Source organism: Cnephaeus nilssonii (genome assembly GCF_951640355.1).
Source record: "Cnephaeus nilssonii genome assembly, chromosome: 8".
Classification (NCBI taxonomy): Eukaryota; Metazoa; Chordata; class Mammalia; order Chiroptera; family Vespertilionidae; genus Cnephaeus; species Cnephaeus nilssonii.
Genome location: NC_137079.1, coordinates 8153624 through 8162426, shown reverse-complemented (window position 1 = coordinate 8162426; position 8803 = coordinate 8153624).

Genomic DNA, 8803 nt, shown 5'->3' with positions numbered 1-8803 from the left:
TCTCTATTGAACCTATACATAAAATAATTGACCTCTAAAATAAAAAACAGCGAACTTATGTTATGAAAACACACCTATAAAATAAATGTATTTTTAAAGATTGTTATTGATTTCAGAGAGGAAGGGAGAGGGAGAGATAGAATCACCAGTGATGAGGGAGAATCACTGATGGGCGGCCTCCTGTGCGCCCCCACACTGGGGATGGAGCCTGCAACCCAGGCTTGTGCCCTGACCAGGAACGGTGACCTCCTAGTTCCTAGGTCCATGCTCAACCACTGAGCCACACCAGCTGGGCTAAAGTAAATATATTAAAGTATATCTTTTGAAAGAGCATTACCAGCCAGAAGATAGGAACTGAAAATGGTTTTCAAAGGAGCCCTCCTCTGAGGTCCTTCACACCCGTTTGTCTTTCTTGACAGAAAGGTTCACGTCCGTGGGCGGGAAGGCCGTGGGAGCAGTTACGACACGTGCAGCCCGAGCTGCCTGTGTGAGCCTCAGGCTCTCCCAGGTGCCGCACCCCTGAATCAACAACGCTCTCCGCTGTCCTGGGGAGCGAGAGCGTGTGGACAGGGAGGCCGCCAGCTTTCTTTTCAGATGCTTACCGGTTGGTTCCCGGGAATCGGGGTCCCTGGAGAACTTCTTTCCCGAGACACAGTATTCCAAATAAATATGGAACGGAAGGACGTACCGCCCACCTGAAGCCCCGAGCAGAGGTACAAATACCCCATCTCTTCAGCCGGGCAGGGCAGGGCGTGGGCACACAGCAGCTTCGGTAAAATGTCCTACAGGAGTATGCCCTCGTGAGTTCCCTTTTCAGTGGCCAGAGGGTGGAGGCCAAAGGAGGAGGGATTTAACCGTGGATTTAGACCCGACTGTCTTCACAAACCAATCACCAAACGCCTCGATTTCCGTCCTGCAGAACGAAGGCAAGCTCAGGTGTCGTGCATTTTGCAGGGTGCGGGGACGATGAACGAGAGGCTGTGGGTAAAGGCCCACCGGCCGCTGGGGAAAGTGGTTGTAGAGGCAGAAGGTGCCCCACATGCCGGGCAATCTCGGCGCCCACGAAAGGAGAGGGAGAAGTCCGAAAGGAGAGTGTGAGTCTTAAACAGACACCACAGAGCGGTGTCTCGGTGGTGGGGTCCGAGCAGCCGCCTCTGAGCCTGCTCCGCGCCCTGGGGGAGGTGAGGTCTATGTCGCAGGAAGCCGAGCAAAGGCCCGAGGCAGTGAACCCAGGGTCCCCAGAGAAACCTCTGTGCGCTGCTGGAGGGCCTGTGGTCGTGTTCTCAGGCTTAGGGTGGTGAGGATCACCGGGTGATCCTGATAAAAGGCCGGTTTTCCGGCCTCACCTCCGGAAACTACCATCGGCTCAGCTGGAGCGCTGCCTGGGAATCTGCATTTCATTCGCTGATTCTTACGTGTCGCAAGCTTGGAGAATCCGAGTTCGAAACTTTACAATCTGAGCCGACACGTCCCTCTCCGAAGGCAGGCAGGGGCTGGGCGTATCCGCAGTCCAACCCCAGTTCCCAATGTGCTTCCGAGTGACAGTGGGGAGATCGGGGCAGCAACCCTTTCTGGGACAGAGTCCGCACCGGTCCCGATACAGTCGCTCGTGTGCCCAGAGCAGCTGACTGCCCGGCTAGGTCGGTAGCTGGAATAGGCAGCTAGCCCGTATTGTGCTGGCTGATACGTCACCCACGAGCCACACATGGCTGCTGAACACTTAAAATGTGGCTAGTGGGAACTGAGATTTAATGTAGGTGCAAACTAGATATCAGATCTCAAAGACTTGGTACGAAACAGAACATAGAATATTTAATTCATACCTTTATAGTGATTACATGTTGACATGATAGTATAGAAATAGTGTGTTAAATAAAATACATTATGAAAATTAATGTCACTGGCTTCTTTTTCCTTTTCTAGACGAAGTTACTGGAAAAATCTTAAGTTGCTTACGTCCCTCACATTATATTTCTATTGGACGGTGTTGTTCTAGATCGATTCCCTGCCTGGGTCTTCGTTTACAGGATTCCCCGGGCTTGGCGTGTCTCCTTCCAGATCACACTGGCGTGCCCAGAGCCGCTTCCCCATTTCCGTCTGAGCGGGGGTGGCCACGCTGTACTGGCCCCTCAAGAGAGAGAAGACGGGCCTGACCCAGCTCATTTGTTAGTCCCCAAAGCCTGGCAGACATAAATGCCCCCCCCCCCCCCAATACAGAGAGTCAAAGGGTTTCCATAGATGAGTAATGTAAAAGATAATAAAAAACCCCAACAGTGTCCAATGCTGGTGCCCACTTGAGTGATCTAGAGTAACTCTATCTCCCGGTGGCCGGGGCCTACCTGTTTCCACGGGGAAGGGGGAACTGGGGTGAGGGAGCAGGGTCCCCAGCTCCAGAGAGGGCAAGAGCGAACATGGGCCGTGTCACTTCCTCCAGGAGTCGGCCCTGTAAACGCCCAGCCAGTCCTCTCTGCAGTGACTTTCACATAGATGTTTGAAGAGCGTTTCTTTAACCCAAAGCAAGCCATTGCGCTCCTGTCCAGGCCCCTTCATCACTGGCCCAGATGCCAAGAAAGATACGATTCGAGCACCAGCAACATTCTTTGCCAACGGCAGGACAAGCAGAGATAGCTTTGTAGGTTGTTTGGGAGCAGGACAAGTTTTACGCGCAGAGGAAAGTGTAAGAACAGGAGATCCTCACCTTGTTCACTAAACCAGACGTGCTCTGGCTTCCGGGCTGCTCTGGGGGCGGAGGCACCCCCAAATTCTAAAAGCCTCACCTCTCCCAGCCTCCGCCTTTCGGGAGAGCTCGGACGAGTCCCTCTAGTACCTGTGCCTTCTGTCCCGAGCCGTGGGAGGCGCCCTCCTCGGCCTGGCCCTCTCTCTGCTTGAGTCCCAAGGTGGTGTGGTCCTTCATCCCCAGTCTGGAGTCAGGGGCCCCCCGCCGCTTCGCTGAGTTGCCCAAACCGTAGCTTCTTTATTGACAGGCAAGCGCTGCAATTCACGAGGGAAAACACAACCACAAAACAAAACAAAAACCCATGTTTCCAAATGCAAAGCGGATCGCATCTCGCCAGGCCGTGGGGTCAGGTGGGCTCTCATTGGCCCAGCAGCAGGAGCTGGACCAGGCTAGAAATCACATTAAATCGCAGAGAGGGAGATGGTACCTTTCCTGCCTGAGGCCACCACATGGCGGGATGGCGCGGGAGGGCCCTCGGCGTCCTAGCCTGCTTGCCTGCCTTATACCTTAGCCTGCTTGCCCACCTTATACCTTAGCCTGCTTGCCCGCCTTATACCTTAGCCCAGTGGTTGGCAAACTCATTAGTCGACAGAGCCAAATATCAACAGTACAACAATTGAAATTTCTTTTAAGAGCCAAATTTTTTAAACTTAAACTTCTTCTAATGCCACTTCTTCAAAATAGACTTGCCCAGGCCGTGGTATTTTGTGGAAGAGCCACACTCAAGGGGCCAAAGAGCCGCATGTGGCTTGCGAGCTGCAGTTTGCCGACCACTGTCTCAGCCTGCTTGCCCGCCTTATACCTTAGCCTGCTTGCCCTCGTTACCCTAAATTGAAGGTGGCAACATGCCCCGAGTGGCAATGCGTTACTCTTCAGCCACAGGGGTCAGAGGTCAAAGGCTCTCCCAACTCCACCATTTGTGTTTGACTTGTGGATTTTCTGACAGGAAATGGGAATTTGGTTGATAATTACCAGGCGTACAGATAAGGTTTCCTCATTAAAGTCTCATAAAACCATGAAAATAAATCATTGCAAGTGGAAAGAGAAAGAAAATCTTCTGTTTAGACTTTTCCATGACCATGGAGGCCAATTATTCCTCCTCTCCCAGCCCAGTGACTTGGTTTTCGGCTAGCGCGGGGCCTGCTAATCAGAGGAAAGAATTTCGTCCAGACCTCACAGAACTTTCCTGATTTTAAGTTAATGGCTTGGTATGTCAAGGACAGGCCAAGCCTGGCAGAATAAATTATGAGAGTGCAGCTGAGGAAACACAGTTGAGGAAACCCACGTAATATATGTCTGCAGATATGATAGAAACATAAATAAATACTACCATTTCAAGAAAATCGAAGGGTTCATTTGGCCCGTCTGGGAGATGAAAGCTGTCAGGAGTCACGGGAGCGGGGACAGTCCCAAAGGAGACGCCAGGAGAAATGAGAACAGACCCTCCCCCTCCCCCCATCCCCCTCTGAGGGCGTTCCTTCCTTTTCTGAGCTTCAACGCCAGGCAGGAGGGGCCTGATGCGGCTGAGTTTCTCTCAGGAACTCCGCTTCAGGAATTTCCCCACTCAGCCATAAGCCCAGGAGTTTTCCTTTTTCTGCCATCATCGCTCAGGTCCCAAGTCCCAGCTTTCCCAGCATTTTGCGTTCTCCTGACTTAGACTGGTCAGCCAGTCAGGACAAGGGCATCACTGGAGCCATGGGAGCCAGCCAGGGCCTCCAAGGTTTCACCAGGGTCCCTGAGAAACTCGGACCCTGCCATGGGCGGAGCTGGTGGCCTACAAGAGCGGGGAAAGAAACACCCTTTTGAAGTCAGTTAATAATTCCAGACTAAAAGTAATCCAGATTGTTTAGGCGTAAGTTACAGTAAAATGAAGCTATTCAGGGCCCATGGCTGGGTGGTGGGGTGACTGACCGTCTGGTTTGACAGGGACTGAGGTGGACATCCAGTGCTAGAACCGGACCAAGCTGGAGGCGCTGGTCACCCCACTGGGTGGACCAGAGGCAGAAATTGAACCCCCACACAGTGCTCATGTCGCCCTTCCCTAAGAGACTGCAACATTTCCTAGGCAGTGACGGCAAAGCGCCCCAATATAGGAAGGTTTTGATTGAAGTTGACGAGCCTATTTCCTCGCCTTCAGTGACAGGTACAGCACAGCATGAAGCTCCAGCCGGAGGCTCCATCGGCTCCATCAGTGATGGGAGTTATTGTCTCAGTCTGCTCAGCTGCCAGAAGAAAATACCAGGTTGGGGGACTTAACCAAAATATTTATTTTTTCACCGTTCTGGAGGCTGAAAGCCCAAGACCCAGGTCCCAGCTAATTCTGTTTCTGGTGAGAGCTCTCTTCCTGGCTTGCAGACAGCCACCTTCTTGTTGTGTCCTCATAGGGCTTTTCCTTGGTGAAAGATAAAGAGAGAGAGATAAAGGAAGCTCTCTGTGTCTCTTATTATAAGGACACTAATCCTATCAGTTCAGGGCCCCACCCATATGATCTATCTTGACTTTACTTCCTTAGAGATCACTTCTCCAAAGACAGCCAGCTTAGGGAACACAGGAATTTGGGAGAGACATAAGCATGCAGTCCGTAACAGTTAGGTCACTCCGTCGTAACTGACCAATTTTAAATCCTCATTTGTAAAGATCCATTGAGAACATGGACTTGGCAGCCCGTGGTGGACCAGAATGCCCTGTATGAGTTGATCATACTGTGATGACCAGGGTGCTAATTGGCCATCTGGATGGTGTTCTCTGTCTCCGACTGAAAACACCCACTTCTTCTTGCCCGCCTTTCTGAGTGTATTAACTGTTCAACGGCTTTTGTCTGCTGCTTGTCATTGGTGCCTTCAGATGAGCCCTAAAACTGCCTCCCCCAGACCCATTGCCACAGACACCCTCCCCCTGCCCCCACCGCCGCTGCCCTCCCTCCACCTTCTGGTGCTTTACCCAGAGGCATGGGTCAACGGAGAGAGAAAAGGCAACACTCTGGAGTCCAAAGTCATGACCACACTTCCCTGCTGCTACGTGGCAACACTGCCGCATGCTCCGTCCTGCACATTCGAAGTCCCCAGCGCAGAAAGTTACTTCCCGTATCATTGTATAAAGTCTCCAATTGGTCAGCTAACTTGACCCAATTCCTGCCCTGTCTCATCTGATAAGGAGGGGTGCCCATGTTCCTCTCTTTTCAGACCTTTGTATCAATGGCAAGTTCTATGCTCAAGGAGTTGTCACTGAAGATTCTGGAAGAACCACCGAGTATGGTGAAGGCGGCTGGGCACTGTCTCGCCATCATCTGAATCATTTTTGTGACCTTTTATCTTAAATTGAAAACATCTAAGCAAAAATTTATTCCTAAGTGTAAGTGCCAGGAGCCCAGAGTTAATCCCTCACTTACCCGGATTTTCACGGAGGTCGCAGTGCAACTATGTTCCTAGGTTTTGCAGCTGTTCCTTCTGGGCCTCCGTCACCCGCCGTGTATCGCAGAGGTTCCCTCCCTTGGTTGGGAGCCGTGCGTGACAGGGTGGAGGAGCCATGCTGAGTGTCACCGGCGCCTCATGATCTGGTTGGAGTGCCCTTGCGGGACGTCTGCCTGGGGTCGGGGATGTTTGTTGAATGGCTGCATGACGACTGGATCCTGCTCCCTGCTCCTGCATTCCTGCTCATGTTCATACTGGCTGTGATTTCATGGCGGATCAATCTGGGCATTATTCAATAAGAATTCAGAGAAGAACTGGTGACTGTCCCCAGGAATGCATCTGTCGTTCCAGCAGAACTTTGCTTCTCCTGTTGGGGCGGGGGGGGGTGCCCATTTCTGAGTACACACAGCCCCTGAATGTGTTCGCCTCTGTTTGGGTGCCACACTTCGGAACAAACAGCAAGGCCATTCAGACCCTCAAGGCCGTGTCTGCACAAAGCATCCACTTGGTTACATAAGCGGCTCACGTTAGTCATGGGAACAGATTTTTTTTTTGAAATTTACAAAAGCGTAACTCGGCAGTGGAGAACCCTGACAAACGCTGCTTAAGTGGGGTGACCAAGGTCAAGATCAACAGTCATAAATTATGTTGAAATGTGCCCTTGATATGACGTGATGAAATGGCAGTTTACTTCAGTGACCTTCCTTTCAAATGCCCATAACCCCCCGTCGGATCTTGAGAAAAACATCAGACAGATTCCATCCTACAAAAAACCGGGCCAGTTCTCCTCAAAACGTCAAGGTCATCGCAAACAAGGGCAGTCTGAAACTCAGCCACAGCCCAGGGGAGCCCAAGGACAAGGCATCTAAATGCAACATGGACCCTGGATGGGACCCTGGGACAGAAAAAGGACATGAGGGAAAACCAAGGAATCTGAATAAACCACGGACTTTAGTTAATACGAATGTATCGACATGGGTTCATTAATTGCGACAAAGGTACCATACTAATGTAAGAAGTCAATAAGTGAGAAAAATGTGTGAAGGCATTGGGAGTAGTATATTCCTATACTGGAGCTGTTTTGCAGCTGTTCCTTCTGGGCCTCTCTTAATCTCTGTACTATCTGCTTAATTTTCCAGTAAATCTAAAACTGTTCTACAAGTAAAGCCTATTAACCCTTTGCACTTGCTTGCTTTTTTCTCGATAATACTAATAAAACACATACAAGGCAATGGTACTTAGTAGGTTGCCGAGGTGAAGGGATGTGTCAAGAATAAAGACCATGTTGCCCTGGCCTGACGTTTTTCTCAGTGGTTAGAGCGTCGACCCACGGACTGAAGGGTTGTGGGTTCCATTCCCAGTCAAGGGCACGTCCCTCGGTTGCAGGCTCGATGCCTGGCTCCAGTCCGGGTGGGAACCAGAGGCAACCACTAGGTGAGTCTCTCGCACATCGATGTTTCTCTCTCTCCCACCCCCTCCCTTCTACCCTCTCTAAAAAAGTCAATGGAAAAAAAATCCTCAAGTGAGGATTTCTTAAAAGAAGAATAAATAAAAATGTTTATTTTTAAGTTTATTGAACCACATTGGACCTTCAGGACATGATGCTAAGAGAAATAAGTCAGACAGAGAAAGACAAATACTATATGATCTCACTTATATGTGGAAACTAAAGTCACACACAAGCTCATAGGTCCAGAGAGGAGTTGGGTGGCTGCCAGAGGCAGGGGTTGGGGGGAGGGATGGGCAGAATGGGGGGAGGGAGTCAAAAGGTACAAACTTTCAGTTATAAAATGATGCATACGTTCTGGGTTTTTGTTGTTGTTGTCTTTTAAGAAGAAGAAATAAAATCTCACCACACCCTTGAACATGGAAGTCAGCTAAGGAGAGAACACATAATAATCTTACTAAGTTTTAAGTTTTCTACTTTATCGCCTTCTTAATGGACAAAACATGCTTTGAAACCGTTAATGAAGAAATCAGACACAAAGCTCACATGTTATGTGATTCCAGTCATGGGAAATATCCAAAGTAGGGAAATCTATTGACACAGAAAGCAGGTTAGTGGCTGCCGGGGGCTGGAGGGAGGGAGGAAGGGGGGTGACTGGCAGTGGGGATGGGGTTTCCTTGGGGGTGATGAGAAGACTTTGGAACTAGACAGAGGTGATGATTGCACAACATGTGAATGTACTAAGTGCCACTGAATTGTTCCCTTTAAAAATGGCTTATTTTGTGTTAAGCAAATTTTACCTCCATCAAAAAGAATTCATGATATTAAAATAATTTAAAAATAAAATAATGTAATCCTATATAATAAAGGGCTAATATGCAAATCGACCAAATGGCGAACAACCAGTCACTATGACGTGCACTGACCACCAGGAGGCAGACGCTCAACACAAGAGTTGCCCCTTGGAGGTCAGTGGGCTCCCACAGGGGGAGCGCCACTCAGCCAGAAGCTGAGCTCATGGCTGGCGAGCACAGTGGTGGTGGTGGGAGCGGGCCTAAGCTGGCAGTCAGACATCCCCTGAGGGCTCCCAGACTGCGAGAGGGCACAGGCCGGGCTGAGGAAACCACCCCCGCTCCAGGGCATGAATTTTCATGCAACGGGCCTCTAGTAATGATAATAAAATAGTGATAATAAAAATAAGTAATACTA